Consider the following 17,830-nt stretch of genomic DNA (forward strand, 5'->3'; position numbering starts at 1 on the left):
CCTCTCCCATGATCTAGATTGAGGAACTAAAGTAGGTTAAAATTATCTCCTTTCCTTGACATCAGCTGACCAACTGAGTACTGCTGTTATCTGAGGTATTTCAGATAATATCTTTATGGAAAAGATATAAAGGTGAAGTTACCTCCATCTTCACAATGGAATAATTTGTTTTCCTGATAGCAATTACTGAATAAATGCTGGCTGATGGCAACTGGGATTAATGTTCCTCCCCAGCTGAGCTGGGGTTTCCCGTGTGTGCAGGGGGAACATCTGGGCAGCACTGGGCTTCTGTGGGTAGTGTGGATTAATGGAGTTTCTGATTTGGCAATCTGTAGCTTCTGTGAGACTGGCAAGTTGACCCACTTCTCCCTTACATTATATCATGGGAAAAGGGCAATAAAACAGGCACGTTGGCTACTGAGGGCAAATCTCAAATAGGCTATCAGCCCTAGGCTTCAGACATTAGTCATATGCAAATCAGTGAGAGATCAATGTCTAGGAAATCACCTACTGAAAATATTTTTTAAAGTATACAACACATCCTCTTTATAAAGAGACAGATCTGACAGGGCTGTTAGCATCACTTTTCTGAGCAGAAGCTGGACTTTTTCACAAGATTTTGTGATAAATAGGCTAGCCACGGGGAGAAGGGAAGCAAGGTGCTACCTGGCTCCTAACCCTTCCTCATTCATCTTCCATCCCTTTTCCTTCTTAGCCAGAGGGTCTCAGCAACTGATGCTTCTATGAAACAGCTGAGAGGAGGTGGCCTTCATTTAATTTCTCTGTGGAAAGTTTCACTGTCACAATTCCCTGAGTGGTACACAGTGCTCTGAGCCTCTGCCTGCACAACAGCTAGGTTTCAACATTTCTGTTTAATCAAGAGTGAAGCAAATGTCAGAGATTCAATGTTCTAGATCAGCAGTTTACAACACTGATACATCTTAATCAAGCAATTAGGTGCTTTTTTTGTTGTTGTTGTTGTTATTGTTTGGTGTTTTCCACGTTAGAGAAGGGAACAGATTTGCTGCTTTGCTCTGCTGACTGCTAGCAGCAGTGTTTGTTGTTAACAGAGACATTTACACCTAACCACCAGTTGGCAGGTGTTAACACTTTGTTACTTGCTATTCCCACATGCTGGGGATTGTGGGAAAGCTGTCAAGCTCTCTGTCTTGTGTAACGCTTCTGTTTTACGATAACAACAACAACAAAACCCCTGAACAAATGCAGAAGCTCTGAAGGAATACAAGGCTAACAACGGAAGCAAGAAGACAGTTTGGATGCCTTCTGGCTTCCAGGAGAGGTAATATTGGGCTTTGCAGAAAATTTGAGATATTTTTCTTGTTTTGGAAGCAGGTAGATAGAAGTTGAGCAATTTTTTGTTCTTTTTTTTTACTGATGTTATGGTCTGAAACCAGACTGTAGTATGTGTGTGTGCCCTGAGAGTTCCAGTCTACCTCTGACATTGTACTCGTTTGTACTCAGGAAAAAAAAAAAAAAAGTGTGATAAATGCAATCTATGAAAATAACATGGGAAGAGGGCTGTAATGCTTTGAGGGTGACTCTTGGAAATGAGAATTTCTATTGGTGCAGCCCTTCTGCAGAGTGCAGATGTGGCCAGGACTAAAAGACTTGCGAGCTACAGCAAATAGACGCGTAAAAATACTTCTTTGTCTCTTCTACTTTTGGTCATCCACATACTCACATACGTTGTCTTTGCAGCTACAAGGTCATTGTTTTATAGTCAAGTGATCCAGGGGATTGATTTATTGCTGATTAAGCGAGGTTTGATTGATTTTTGATTTACGTGAAGACAGGAAAGAAGGGGGAGTGGGAGGTGGAAGGCAGCTGCAGAGTCAAATACAAAGCGATCTGTAGCTATGAAACTCACAAGTGGGCCAAACGCTATCATAACTCACGTCTGTTCATATGACTGGCTGTAATAGGGCAGCAGTGGCTAATATGCACTCCTGAGTCAGTGTTACACTTAGCATTTCCTTAATCTGTGGGACTGTGCCCTCAGTGAGGAGGGACCTCATCGATGTACCTTTTGATGGGAATGAGGAAAGGAGTCACAGAAGCTATGCAGTGTGGATAAGCTGGTTTCAGGATAGGGCATTTCTTCAGATATACCCATGTTGACTTGAATTCATTCATGACTGTCCTGTCAGCTTGAAGCAGTGTGCCCTGACAAATGGGTTGGCTATGATTTTTCCTGGAAATACTGCATGACATGAGGGATTGGGTGGCAGCTGAGCAGCACGTTGTTAATACCGTGGATGTAGAGCCATGCTCTGGTGGCCTGCCCCAGGTCTGTATTATGCAAGGCATGTTGACATAGCCTTGATATCTCTGAATTTAAGTTGGTTTTTATTCTGAAAGACAAGCTTGAGATTAGCCAAAGTTAGTGTCTTAATGAAGGGACTGCTGGAAGTAATCTGCTGGGCTGTTTTGCAGAGTCCCAGGGTTGAATCTGAATGGCCTCTTGAGACTTCACATGTCTGTAAACTGCAGCAGTAAGTGGTTTATTTTATGGAGTCAGCCTTAATTTCTTAACATGAAAATCGTTTGTCTACCTGTGCTTCACTTTAAAAAGCCTAAATGCAGCCACCTTCTGCAAGCTGGTACTGAAATTTCTGCCTGCTAAACTTGGATATGTGGAGGAGGTACTGGCTTGTATGCATCTGCACAATGTGTTCCCTAACTTCAGACTTCTCTTAAAAAATAATTTTCCTTTGCTTGGCCACTGGGAGCAAGTCAGAGATGTCACTAATATTGATAAAATCAGAATGTTGAACTAATATTTGCAAACATATGCTGTGTGTAAGTGTGGTCCTGAATTTTTTCCTGTGCTTATTCAGTGATAATTGTGTCTTTTGAAAACCCAGGGTAGAAAAATGATGTAGCTTAGGGAGACCCAACAGAAAATCAGAGCGATCATTTCATGAATGGGACTCAAAAAGCAGGTTTGGCTTGTGCCACACATTGTGGCAGCTTACACTGTGTTAACTTAATTTGTTTGAGCAATACTTGTTTTTTTAAAAGAGGAGTCAGCATGATTTGTAGATCTTACAGGACTTGGTAAACATGAAGTTTTTGAGGTTAAAGTGAAAAGTAAGTTATTTAAAGCAGTGAAATTGTAAACTAGATCTGAGGGCAAGGCCAAGTTACCAGGCAATAAAAAGGTCCTTTCCGAAGACTAGAAGTCATTCCTCCCAACTTGAGGCCAGACATAGCTGTTAACACAGTCTTATCCATTGCAGAACTAAGTGAAATAGCTTATCTTGTGTGCAGAATGGTTTGTATCATTTTCCTTTGCAGTGCAGCAGGTTGGAAAAGATGTTAGCAGTCTTTTATGTCCTTTGTGGGAGAGTGAGATCTTCCTGAAACGTGGCAGTACCTTTGATGCAATTATATCCACAGTTGCTTTTTCTACTTTTACTGTGGAGAGGCCTACAGAGGAGCCCACTGTACCAAAGGCTTACAGAGGGGCCCTGGATGTGGCAATGCAGGCGTACACACAAATCAGTTTCTCCTTAATAGACCGTCTGTAGGGAGTGTGGATCCTGCAGATTCAAAACCTCTCACCTAAGCTGCTTGCTTATATGAGTATCTGAGAGACTAGAGCAGAGTTCTGTGACTTCTTAGCATCTTAGCTGTCCTGAGTTTTAGTAGAGTCTTCAGTATTCCACAAGGGGATTCATGTTTAATCTGAACTATTTGATCTTCATAAGTGAAACAAGGAAGGAGTGATTTCCTGAATTCCTGGCAGGATTTCTGTTCTTATTTTTTCCTCTTTATAAACTTCACTTTCTTTTTTTTTTTTTTCTTTTTTTCTTTTTTTTTTTTTAGCTTTCTTTTTTTTTTTTTTTTCCCACCCCACCCATGCTCTGACAGTGCCGGGAAATTCTGTACTTACCCAGCTGTACTGTCTGAAGAAAGCCAAGTTTTTTTTTTTTTTTTCCATGAATCAAAATCATAATAGTTCAAAATAAGTTATTAGCTCACTGAGTTTCCCAGAGAGAAGACATATCAGATACTTTACTGATATGCCCTTTGTACTTAGCCAAAAGGCTAAACAGAGGTTAGGACAAGTGGATACACACGACTTCTTTATCCAAGTCCTTGAGGACTTCCCATTAGCTAAGTCAGAGATTAACATGGATCAAGTAAAACAAGTTAATTTGTTTTGGTTGCAGCCCTTCTCCTCATGCAAACAGTGCAGCCTGTGGACTGAGGTGTCATCGTGTATCCTTCACATTACTCTCTTGCATGAAAAAAATACACCTCAAATAACTCACATCAAAATGGTTCACTGTTTGGGAAAATGTATTTTGAAATAGTTTAAGACTATGTTGATTTGTGTGTTAGCAAAGGAATCAAATAAACATCTTGTATATACAGCCACCGCTTCTGTGTTGATGAGATTGAGTTAATGCGTTGTGTTTTTTTTCTTGCTACTGTTAAATCAACTCCAAAACACTGGAGTTCTGTGGGTTAATACTGTCTTGCTGTGCTAGCAGTAGAAAAATGTTTGTTTGGACTGGCAGGAAACACTCTTATTTATTGCACCTCTCGCTGGGTGCATTGTAAGTTCTGGGCCACGGCAAGTGATTATGCAGTGTATAATCAGTGTTCCCTTACACAAACATTTGCACCCAAATCAGAAGGATGATAAAATCTGACTCAGTAACAACACCATAAGTTAGAACTAAATGTTATCTGTGACTGGAGTTCCCCAAATGCCCGGATATTTTCACCCAACAAGAACCAGTACACCGAAATAGAAGCCTGCATGAGAAAGCCTTTTAGGCTGCAATAATATTTCCTCAGCCGCACTCACTGTTAGATCCTTCCTGGCAGAGCTGGACTGCATCAGCAGGTCATGTTGACTTTGTCTGAATTGATGGGGTTTCAGCAGCTGTCCCTTGCTGCTTTCAGGAAGTCAGGTTGGGAGCTATTAGGTGAAACAGCCTTGTAAGATCAGGAAGGTGACACCAGTGCAGGGCTGTGAGTGGGGTTATGACTTGTGCCCAGAAGAATACTGCCCATATCCATGTGTAGGTGTGCCAGAGGGCTCCATAGGAAGAAATGTAAAATTCATGGTGTCAAAGTTCCCTTTCTGTACTGACCCTTGAGGAGCACAGCAGATGTGATATAGCTACTGCGTTATTTCCCAGCTGCTGACTAGTGAACTTGCAGGTTCTTTGCTGGGATGAGATCTATGCCCACCCTCACTAACTCTGTCCTTCCTAAAAAGCTGTCCTTCCTCATACAGTTTGCAGTGTTGCAGGTTTCAGGGAAGTATTAGAGAAGGAGAAATTGAGAAGAGGTCTGCATATCCTCAGAATAAGCAAATTGGAAAAACTTGCCTAAGAAATCTCTCCCTTTTCCTTGGGTTTGTTTTCATCTTACCTGCATTTTGCTGCCAGAGTGGTGAAGCCTGGAGCTGATGAGAAGCTTCTCATGGGAAATATGTTTTTCCAATAGTGAGTCTGAGCAATAACTCAGATAGTCAAGAAATAGTCTTTTCTCATCAAAAGGTCACTCCTGCAGTACAGATGTTTCACAGGCAAACATTAATATGTGGAGCTGTGATGCTGATCCTTCACTTTGGTTTGATGCTGTTTAATTATCTGATTTTTGAATAGCGTGGTCTTAGGTGGCAAATGGTAACTAGTACAGACATCAGAAGTTGAGCAGCAACTTTACTTCTTCATTTTCCTTTATTTATTTATTTAACTTGGGAACTTAAGAATTCCAATCTCGCTGCATTAAGCTAAGTCATGCAGAAATGCTCCAGCTGTTCTTTGCACTATGGAAGCCAAATTTGGCATTTTGATGTTTTTTCTTTCTCTGTTTTTGAGAGACCAATTGTGAAACGACTGTTAGGTAGCAGAATCTTACCTTGTGTTCTGCTTCCAGTTGTTTAGATTTTCATAGCTATCTTATTTAAGGTGGACTAATTCCAACTCATTGTGTTAAACACGAAGTCCACCAGCAGACAAACCGATCAGTCTTCTTTGGGAATTGGGATGTCTGGTGGCACTGGTGGACTATTAGCCCTTTAGAGTCCCTGTTCTCTTTCAGTGAGTGTTCTGGAGACTGTTGAACACACAAGAATTTTGGTTGAAAGCAGTAGAACAAATCAACAAAGCATAGCTACAGTTTGTTTTCTGTATTCAACAAGAGCATTATTGACTGTGGTGTATAGTGAACTTTTCTCAGCTTTCTCCATTTGCAGAATGAGACAGTCCTTTTAATCTCCCGAGGGAAGATTGATGGAAGACTTTTTTTTCTTTTCAAAAAGAAGATTTGTGTTCTATTTTTTCCTAGCAATTTTTAGGTGTGAGCTCTCTCTGAAATGTGAATGATCTTCACCACGGTGCTTGAACAAAGGCCTGTAGTCCATGCATAGCATGGAGCTGCTTGTCCTCACCTCATACTCAAGAGTATGAAAAAGTAGGAGCATTGAGTTTGGGAATGCTGAATACACAACATTAATTCCTAGAGCAATGTGACCCTTGCCCAGTTTTGGATGCTGATAATATGTGAGCAATTATTTCAGAGTCCTGCTTGTTTCTTTCTGCTTATGCTGTGTTTGTTGGAGGCACAATTAGGAAAACAACACACAGCATGTGCAGCCGCATGCATCTGAGCAGCTCCAGAGGTTGATCCGGGTTTTTAGTAACCACGTGCTCACATGCAACATGGTGTAGCCCCATTCCTCAAGGAAGCATGGACTTTCAGTGCTCAGTAACTTCTGGCTTAATGGGGATGAAAATAGTAGGTGTCCATGTACCAAATTATGCATAGCCTTTTTCACAGGACTTGTACTTTCAAAATTGTTCCTTTTGTTGTTGCTTTCAGTGAAGCTGAGGATTTCCAGTGTTACTAATATTCTTAATCTAAGTCTTTTTAACAGAAAAGATAGTCAGCTCTCATATAGCTAGAGCCAGGTGACTGAGTGTGATGGCAAAATGACAGGTGTTGTGATAACTAGCCTGTAATCAGTAAATGTGCTAGGTACACTTCTGTACTTGACCATGTGACAGCACAATAGCCTGTTTTGATCTTCATTTTCTCCTGTTAATTTGATGGCCTTTCTTATATCTCTCCCTGCCTATAGTCTTGTTAATTTGTGAGCAAGTGGTCAGGAAATCAGAAGATCATATACTTTAAATGAACAAGACTACATAGAGCTTTATAGCAATTCAAAAAATATGAAAATATTCGAGTTTCTGATATCACCTATTTTGTGTGTTAAAGATAGTGGGGAGCAAATCTTACAGGAAGAAGATGCCTTTTTTTGGAAAAAATAAAAAAAATAAGGAAATGGGCAATAGAAGTTGTCGTGGAATATGTAACAAAACAAAGGAACATGGCTTAATGGCCTTTTGATTTCAGAACCTTAGTGCTACAGCGGTGCCACAGATTTGACAGCTGTAGGAAATGTTAAACCAGTCCTTTTTCTGGGATTTGCCAGGATCACAGAGGCACTTGTACAGAAATCCATCAAATACTATTACTTCCATATACATGGTAATAATACTCTTAATCTTTATTACATTTTCTCTTGGGCCCATATAGTGCATGAATGGTTCTTGGCATGGTCACAGATCTATAATTGTTTGTATATTTGGCTTTCCTCTGGCCAACTCTAAATGAACATGTGTGGGAATCTTTGCTGCGTATGGGATTATTGAAGTACCATTACTATTTCTATACCTGTGCAGCATTGTTGATTGTGTCATCCCACTCAAAAACAAAACCCAAGGGAAATGCAGGAGAATCTCGGTGAGTTTTTGATCAAAATGATATACTGGAGCATCTAGTTAGTGATGTTCTATGATGTTAGGGCTACCTCTGGATGTTTCAAATTTATGTTGGCAGCAGTAACATTTATACTTTTTCAGCATAGTATAGAGGGGATAAGGCTGTGCTTGCAACTCATCTAGGAACACCTGAAGGAACTCTAAGCTACCGTGTCTGATAGTACAGCATTCAGTGCAGGCAGAAGTCCTGCCTCTGACAAGATAAACACACAGGGGACATTTCCTTTCAAGTGAGCTCGCTTCTCAGTCTGAACCAAAACAGAGCTATCTTTTTTTTTTCCTCCCTCAGCAGCCCTTCCTTTGGATCCCAGTATTAGGCACAGTACATGAAGTCCTCTGTTTTCTTTGTCAGGGTGATGTAGCTGCCGCTGGCAATGAGCAGCCAGTGGCCTGAACGCACCAGGAGCAGAGATCATGAGTTTCTGTGTAAATGACAATGAATGGGGAGGCAGAGACACGGGAGAGAGGAGGAATTTGGGCTTACAACATAACAAAAGAAGCTATGAGTTATGCTGCTATAAAAATTCTTCTGCGGGGTCTTCGAACCATTGGCACATCTCTGTTGTGGTTTATGACATTATTGGTACATATGGGGAGAGTGCCAGCCCTGTCATCCAGTTTTCAGGGTTATTTACTGTGCCACTGTCTGGAGCAGGCAGCTCAGAGACAGGTACTCTCACACCCTCTCTCCATTCCTACACTGTAGTTCAGCTATTTCCGTGTGGTGAAATCTATCACTATGGGGGAAAAAAAAGGGGCGAGAAAATGTGCTGGTATATTTGCTTGAATAGTGCACTGCAGGGGCCTGATTTTTCCAGGGAACTTTTGTGCCTCTGTGGCATCAACACTTGAAGTGGGACAGTTGTGTCTGCAGAACAGACCATGCAAATATCTGCAGAGTTCTGACTGACCAACAACACACTCAGAAGTGCTTCGTAATAGTCTTGACGGTGTTGGGGTTAGGGCTGTGGCATGTGCATGTGCATCAAGCTGCATGAGTTTGTCTCGCAGACCTTATGTGGCCTTTGGATCACCAGTGATCTGATCTCTGTTTCTCTTGTGTATTTTCTCTGGTGGTTTGATTTGGATAGATTTCCAAACTGTTCTAGGTGGTTTGAATGTCATGATGTGGTGAATGGCCTGGTCTCAGTCATGCTGCAAATCTTTTGTTGTTCAGTTCTTCTGGACAGGACAGAGTCTCTGGCCCTAAAGTGACACGAAGACTTCCCTAAAGGCAAGGAGGCAAACAGGAAGTGTGACTGTTCACAGTTTCTCCTTGATTCATTTGGGCTCAAAAGTTGGCCTCACATGTGAAAGAATAGGGGAGGCCTCTGCTGGCTGCCTTGTGGGAGACTTACACTTTACTTTTCCTAACTTGTGCCACAGAAGGCTGTGATCTCTTTCAGTTTTACGTATCTTTGCCCCGTTACAGACTTACCCTGCCTGTAGAGATATCACAAGGAGTTTGTCACATCTCTCTCTGCCCTGACCTCAGCACCTTCACCACTCTCTCTGTGGTCCCTCCCTTTTTGTTTTCCTCTTATCCGTCTCCCATTTTAACCTCCTATTAGGCAAAATCAGCTGTGCTGTAATGGAGGTTGTATGTGGGCTGAGAGAGTCAAAAGGATTTAGACGCTGCTGAGCACAGCGCATCTTCTTGACAAATAGCCTGGTTACTCTGGGCGAAGTAAGAAAAACAAATCTGGTTCTCAGCCATCACTGCCGAAGCCTGCGCTGCTGCTACACCCCAGACAGCGCTCAGTTCCCGTAAGAGGAGCAGGTCGATGGGAAGTTTTCTGCGGCAGCACTCCAGAATGCTCCCCAAGAGTCTCTGGGAGTGTCAGCAGATTTTTAACCTGAGCCAAGAGAAGGGCCTCAGCACATCGCTGGGCGGGCTGACAGCACCTCACAGCTATGCGTAGGACTAGTTCCATGTCAATGCACAGCTTTCCTGTAACCTCCAAGCTCTGCTGAGGACGGCACAGCGGAGGCCCTCGCTCTGCAGCAGAATGGTGCTGCCTCTCCAGCCAGAGAAAAGAGAGGAGAGCAGTTCTGAAAGAGGCTTTTTGACTTTGTGCCCTATTTCCGCTCCTCTGTGTTCTGTCTGCAGAGAGCGCTTAGCAGACTTGTGAACCTGGACGGCCGTGGGTTGAAAAAAAAATAAAAAGGAAAAGTGAGGGAGAGGGAAAGATGAAGGGAATCCGTTAAAAATTGCCTCTGTTACCTCATTAATCTTTTGCAGCAAATAATACATGCAGAATTCGGGCTAGCAAAGTCTCCAAAGAGTAACATTTTTTTTTGGTGAGGTTTTAACAAATTAAAGAAATAAATTAAGTCACCAACACAGCAGGCAAGTGTTTGAGGCCTCCAGGATTTGTGTGTTTTACCATTGTTCTAAAAATAAACCAGGGGAAAAAAAAAAAAAACTAAGTCTTTCCTTTGAGAAATAATATTTGCTCTAAGTGGCTGCACTTGGGCTTTACTCCTGCATGGCACCACACCACCTTCGTGGCCCTGCAGCTTTTTGGCAGAAGTGGCTGGGACAGAGGTAGCAGAGCCCTGCAGTGAGGGGGAGAGGCATGCTAGGAAGCTGCTAGTGAAAATTAGAGTCCCTGTGCCTCACCCTGCTGCAAATGCTGAGACAACGCATGTGGTAGAGATTAACAGTCAGCTGGCCTCACTAGGCCTAAACCCATGGAAAAATTTCTGTCCGCTTTGGTAGGTTTTGAAAAGGTGGTGCCTTGTGGCTCAGAGAAATGTCCATGCTCTGTCCTGGTGTGGAACAAGGTGTACATCCCAGTGTCTGCAACAAACAGCGTGGGCTGGTTTCTCTTTTCTCCTATGACCACCCACTCCCCTTTCATCCCAGCTGCTGCTGTAGCGCTGCTCACCACCTCCACTCCAGCACATCCTAGAATCATAGAATGGCTTGGGTTGGAAGGGACCACAAGGATCATCAAACTTCAACCTCTCTGCCGCAGGCAGGGCTGCCAACCTCTGTATCTAATACTAGATCAGGCTGCCCAGGGCCCCATCCAACCTGGCCTTGAACGCCTCCAAGGATGGGGCAACCACAACCTCTCTGAGCAGCCTGTTCCAGCACCTCACCGTCTCCCTGTCCCGTTCACTGCCTGCTTTGCTTCTTCCAGCTCCACTCAAGCCTTGCCTTGGGAAGAATAGCAACTCTCACCCTCCTTCTAGCCCATCCCATAAACAGGAGCAAGTCTTTTTTATTACAGAGTGTGATCTGCAGGCAAACAGACTGTTGGAGGAGGTTTTTTAAAGGTATAAATGATAAGTAGGTGTCTAGCTTCCCACTGACAACTATCAGTAGAAGTAGGGCATCTTGAATTCCTCCTCCAATCATTGTTCACATTGAAACTGAATTTAAAAAAAAAAAAAAAAAAAGGTTAAAGGATGTATTCAGACTTGTGAGGGCTAGGCTGCTGTTTTCTAGCAGGTATCCTGCAACTTGCCTGTAATTCCTACTTGCCTAAATTCTGCTGTAGTGGGAATTAGATATATGCACTAGCAATGTAAGGAAAGGTTTACTCTGACTTTTTTGCATAACTTACAGCTGCTAGAGCTCCATCATTCATTCCTTTAACCTCAGTTCTCTTCTCTGTAGAAGCGTCTCAGTGGAATTGGTTCCTGATTTTGTGTAATCAGTGGGGTAATCACATGTGCACAGCATGCATGCACACACTCATGTGCGTGGTGCTTTTGGGTAAGGGAAAGCCAGTTACCCATGGTGTTTCAGGCTCTTTGCAAATCTGTTTTTCTACTGTAGCTTTTAATTGCAAACACTCCTACTATTTTCCCCCTTTCATCCTTTCCTTATTCAGTGCACAGAATAAGCTGTGCTCAATTACTAAGTAGCAACTTAATGTTTTAGTTTTCTCCCTACTGCTCAATGTGTGGCCCCTAGCCATATTTACTGCACAATATTCAAGCCCTGCTCTGATGACAAAACTGTTCATTTCCTCATGGGTTTCTCTATGTCCTCGTCATTTTTGTATCTGTGGCTATGCAAGTGATTTATGGTGGAACTTGTTCTGGTGCTTGTCCCCAGCCTACTGAGGGTGCCCACTTACTGCTTTCATTCTCAGGATGGTTTTAGAGTGGAAAAATATGCCAGGGAAAGCTGTATAATTTTCTCTGAAGGGAGGTAACTACTTTATTTGTTTGCAGCTGGTGCATGTTCTGTTTTGTTACAAAAGCTGTGGGTAAGTAGCAAGAGCAAGGCCACTTTATTCTGCCTGCTTCAGTTTTGGAGAGATGGGGAAACTGCCCTTGGACAAGGGCAATAGGACAAGGAAGAACAGTTTTAAACCAAAAAAAGGGGAGATTTAAATGAGATGTCAGGGGGGAAATTTTCACTGAGAGAGTGGTGAGGTACTGTAACAGGTTGCCCAGAGAAGCTGTAAATGCCCCATCCCTGGAGGTGTCCAAGTCCAGGCTGGTTGGGGCCCTGGGCAGCCAGACCTAGTGCCTGATTTAGTGGGTGCAGCCACAGCAGAGGGTTTGAACTCTGAGGTCCCATCCAACCCAAGCTATTCTATGAATCTTTGAGGGCTATAGGGGAGAGCAAAAGAGCTTTTACAGAGGGCAGTATGTGTGAGAATGGATGAAATTAGTGTGGAGGCTGCCATGTACTAACTGAAGGAGAAGACATATTTTTCCATCTATTTAATGCTTTATTGAATTTCTCCTTTACATAAATTTAGGATAACTTTTTTGTGTGAGTTTTAAAGACTCAGGGTATCTGAACAAAGAGGCTCCTGGAGGTACACGTCTTGATCAGTGTTTTCCAGAGCGTGTGGCTAAACAAAGAGGTTTTTCTAAGTACTGCAGTTTCCTGAAGTATGTGGGACACCCTTTAACAGCCATGATGTAAAATACAGGGAAACATGCATACGTGCCTCAATTCTACTACTGTGGGAAAAAATAATTCCTTAGTCACTGCCCCTGTGGCTGTGGTGTGAGGCCTCAGCTTGGCAGGAACCATGGTTCAGTCTCCTCTGAGCTGCCAGCTCTCTAAACAAACTGTATTATTGAAACGGAAGAATCTGTTTTCCACAGGGACTTAATGTGACTTGTATTGAGCCCTGGGAGTTTCTAAAATACCAAATTTTGAAATTGTCATAAATAAAAATGGTCGTGATTTAAACAGGAAAGGCATCCTACAGTACAGAAATTTTGAGTCAGTGGAATCATGGAAGCAAAAGGGAAATGTACAACTGGTTTCAGTATCTGAACAGCAAGGTTTATCAAAGCAGGGGTAGAGATGCTTGTAGCTTCCCCTAAAGGACTTTGCATGTGGGCAGGGAGCAGCTGTGTTGCTGCATGGCCCCTTCTCCATGCTGATGATCAGCTCCAGCCTTCTGCATGAAACATCTGTAGTGAGAGGCTTCTGGCCTTACAGGGAGAAAGGGAAAGAGAGAAGCTTGCAATAAATGTTCTCAACTTACTTATAAGACATTGCCACATAAGTAAACAAGTGTTCTCTCTCGTTTGCTTAACAGAACATACTAACTGCAGGGATAAGAAGTATGGGGCAATAGGACAGGTTCTTTAGAAGTGACTATGGGATGGCTTACAGGGAACCAGGCTAAAGTGAAGCCAAGGATTGCTTTATGAGCAGCAAGTTTTGGAACACAGTAAAATATCTTAATTTTTTTAAAGAGGGCAGTTTGGAATCTCTGGCACAGCACTGAACCAGGGCTTAAGCACTGTAATGGGCAGGTGTGGGGCTTTTAAAAGGGGCTGACCAAGATGGAGGATATTCTAGGTTCAGCCTCAGATTTGAGTCAGATATCTGTGATAAGAACTGCCTTTAATGGGAAGCTGGAAAGGTAATATGAAGATGAAACAGTTTGAAATAAAAGAAGTCTGGCCAAAATTTTCTATTGCATGGGCTGCATAAGCACCTCTGTCTCAAGCTGTAGTTACTGATTGATCTATTTTTATTTTCTCTGCATCCCAGAGGCAAGAGTAAAGACTCCATGCCAAAAAGGCCAATTTTCCCTGTTTTTACCAGAATGAGCCTGAATTCCTGAAGGGCCAAATCAGTGAAGTTGCTCTAAAATTTTAGATAGTTTTGTAAGCATTGACACCAGGAACAGAAAGAGGTGAACCAAATCCCAGGCAGAGGATCTAAGGCCCTGGCTAAGTTTGGATCTTTCTCCACACTTGATATCTCATCACTGTGATTTAGATTCCCCTCTGCTTGATGTCTTTCCAAGATTTCTCTGTATTCAATTTATCCATGACAGGCTAGTGAACATCGACCAGCACTTCTATCAAAAGTTTTGGAAAGGGGACAGTTGAATATAATCTACAGATAACTGCAGCATACCATGACTGCAGATAACTGATCTCTCTCATGAGCAGATAATTCAGTTCTGTAGCTCTGAAAAGTTTCCAATGTAGACGCCTCCCAGGAGAACAGTGAAGATGTTACTGAAGTTGGGATCCTCTAGCATGGTGAGCTGGACCTGGAAACTCCCAGGTTTATATCTGCATCTTGGTTACCCAGAGGGTTTTATGGCTTGGGTAATGAATGCCCTCTAGGGTGATATGCTGTGAGGGCTTTGCAGCTTAAGCCCTCCACAAATTAACCAAAAAGGAAGAAATAAACTGCATTTTCTACTCTTGATGCAGTGGAAATATACAAGCAAATGTATTCATCTCTGCTGGGCCACATTTACATGCACATGTTTGTCTCTCACTGCCAGATCCTGCTATGAACTCCAGCTCTGCATGCTGTTAGAAATGGCAGAAAGAGATAGATATCTGTATCTATGCACATGCCCATACATACTTTTCGACCTGTAGCATATGGTGATGTTTGTTTAATCCATGGGAAACTCACATACCCATACATGATGTAACATGTATTTTCTCCACAAAATGCAAGCAGTACTTTTACACTGGTCTGTATTTTTTTTTTACGGGATCCGTAAGTCCATTTCTGCTGCATAACTGGACAGGTATGCTTGGTATTTTCTGCTTTTTCTTCTTTTTTTTTTTTTTCCTTAACTCCAGTTAAAAAAAAAATAAAGAGAAAAAACATAAATAATTCAGAACACATGCTTTATATCAACTGTTCCCCTGTTACTATTTTATCTCTATAAACAGGGCAGAGGCAAACCCATCCAAACATGGAAGGGGAGGAAGATGTATTGCAAAACTGTGGATGGGTCATATGAGTCAAGAATACATCCACAGATTTTTTTTTTATTTTTTTTTCTCTGGAAGGCTTGGCTCAGTGGTATGACACCTGTATTTTAGTGCTTCTGTGTAATGAGTTGATGAGTACACATATGGTGAATTGTTTGCACTCTGGTTGCCTATATGCACTCACTTTTTCTCTAGGACTTTGGATGTTCAGGCTTCCAGATATTCAGAAATCCCATGCTAACATGCTATATATAACAAGAGACTTTGTTGGAGGGTGCTAAACTTCTTGGTATTCCCTAGGAATTAAGCTCCTTCTAAAACACAGCGTTCGGGTCCATTTTTGTAAAAGAGGAAGCCTCATCTAAGCTCCTAAGTTATATGGAGTGCTTTGTTGAGTTAAAAAACAATTTGGATTGGACTGGACCCATGTACGAACCCTTCTCCCATGAAGATGTGTTGTTTTCATTTGCCTTTTCATCTTGTTGGTTCAACTGATCAGCTGCTGAGATAATTTCTGAAAGTTGCTTTAATTTCAAGCACGCCCTACGTGCTACCTGTAGTTCATACTTACTATGGTTAAATGTGGCTGAGAGAGCCCATACCTGGTCCTGTGTAGCTGTTTGATTCTTTTCAATAAGTTGATGAGGTATATTATTGTGTATTTCTTCTGACACCACAGAGTTAGACATAACCCTATTTCACTACGGTGATAATAAATGTCACTGTTACTTATGATTTAAGTTCTGCAAACTTAGTGCTACAAAACTAAAGATAGCATAACATATTAGGCTATATCCTAGGCTGGTGCATCTGCAAATGTAGAACATAACAGGTCAGTTTAATGTTTCAAAATACTCATTCCTGTGCCCTTTAAAAAATCTATGTGAAGGACACGCACATCATTCTTTCCCGGTACCTCATTTCTTTGTGGCTATAATCATAAAATCACTTCAACTGGAAATCAGACACAGTGGGGGACCCTAAAACATAGATGCATCTGCTGTGGTTATGGGGAATTCTAGACAGAAGGTCTTGCTCTGCCATGTTTTTCATCTGATCCCTGACAAATCTGTTAATGTCTCTTTTGAGACACAGCACCAAAGGGTTGCTATGAGGGTAAGTTTGCTAATGTTTAAAAGTATTCAGATACTGCACTGACAGAAGCTATATAGGTGAAGAGATAGAGGAGACATACATTTATTAATCTGGTAAAGGACTGGTATTTGACTCCCAGTCAAAACTGTATTATCAGCATGTCTCTTATCTCTGGAATTTTGTTTTGTGCTGTGCTACTTTGCTTGTTGGTTTGTGGTTTATTTTGACGCTTCCCAGAAAAGAGAATATTAAAAACACGTACAGCAAAAGCCTGGTGAAAGTTGTAAGCAGGTCTGACTGTCTATGGCATGACAGCCAACAAATACTACCCCCTGATCATTTACAGATTCTTGGGAGATGTGTTGAGTCTCAAAGGGCTGGATGGAGGACAACTCACCCAACCTGCCTTTCAGGAAACAATGTAATGTTTCCACCCACTTTACGCTCTCCTAATTCAGGACATGTGTAGTGTGTAATGATGAATGGGCCAACTCGTTATGTTGCTGTAAACTTGGTTCTCCACCTTAGAATACACCCTTGATTGACCCCTTCTTTTGTGGAAACTCAGCCCAGGGTTTTCAATTCACCTCTTGGGGGAGAGACAGATCTCACTAGCTGCTCGCAAATGCACTTCTGCAGAAACAAAAATGCAATGTTTTGTTGCTCTTGTTCCACCGGACAGCCTTTTCAAGTGATATGACTTCTTTTTGTGTCCCTTAAACTGTGACCAGTATTTATTTATCCCTTTTTAAACACAATAATTAATTTAAGTAACTAATCAGCAGTGTTGAGATGATCTTTGAACTACATTCCTACTACTGAAGGAAATTTGTGAATCCATAATACAAGAAAAATTCTATTATCTTTATTCTATTAGCTTTTGTACTAAAATGATTTGGCATCAGGAAAGACTTGCAATTCTGCATTAAATTTACAGTGTGGAGATGTGAAAAGTATTTATAGATTTCAAAAGGTGTTCCAGCTGAATCTGACAAGATTGTCTGGATTGTTTGTTATGAATAAAACTGTTTCAAGTCCCAGTGATTTGGGGACTAAGTTAAGTTTTTAGGAGTCCAAAGGACAGATTGTACAAGTAGTTGCCTTGTGTGGCAGATAGAGAGCAAATGGCCTGGGCTGCTTTCTCAGTCAGTGGAGACAGATTGGCACGTTCAAGACATGTTCCATTTCCATAGACTTTCATCTTTGGATGGGAGTTTATTGGTTGATCATGTCAGCTGGGACAAAACAGAGGGTTGTAATTAACCTTTGTCATCATCTGCCAATTCTAATTCTGTAAGCTTCCAGTTAAGAGAATGTTTCTGAGAGTTACCTGAAATGTTGACACTTTGGTCAGAAGGTGACCACATCCACAAAAGTGAGTGCCTCCTGTGCAGTCCTAGGAATTGAGGTCTTGCTGTTTGTGTAATAAGAGAGATTTAACAGGACTGTCTCCTCTCCTCCAGTCATGTACTAAGTTATTAACAGCACTAGAGGACCTAGTTCCTCAGTTCCAAATGGCTTCTATGATATAAAGGCTCCAAGAGGTTTAGCTCAAACTAGTCAATACGTTTCTAGACATGCTCAGCAAAAGTCCTAAAGGCTTCTCAGTATTCTGAAGGAAGACACGTGGTTAGATGAGGGACAGAAGTTCACTGACTTGATGTCAGGCTCCTCCAGTCCATGTAAGTGGTACTGTGTGTACGTATGTGCAGGCTTAGATC

General features: G+C 42.0%; 1 long non-coding RNA gene across 1 annotated transcript in view; it reads left to right on the forward strand.

Moving 5' to 3' along the window:
- The first annotated feature begins 1,177 nt into the window (after positions 1-1,177).
- Positions 1,178-17,830, forward strand: part of LOC149918388 (uncharacterized) — an 87,021-nt gene continuing 70,368 nt past the window's right edge. The window contains exon 1 of the long non-coding RNA XR_016465415.1: positions 1,178-1,300. This is a non-coding gene — a long non-coding RNA (uncharacterized LOC149918388). The remainder of the gene's footprint in view (positions 1,301-17,830) is intronic.

This window comes from Phasianus colchicus, chromosome 3 (genome assembly GCF_987193195.1).
Source record: "Phasianus colchicus chromosome 3, bPhaCol1.hap1.1, whole genome shotgun sequence".
Lineage (NCBI taxonomy): Eukaryota > Metazoa > Chordata > Aves > Galliformes > Phasianidae > Phasianus > Phasianus colchicus.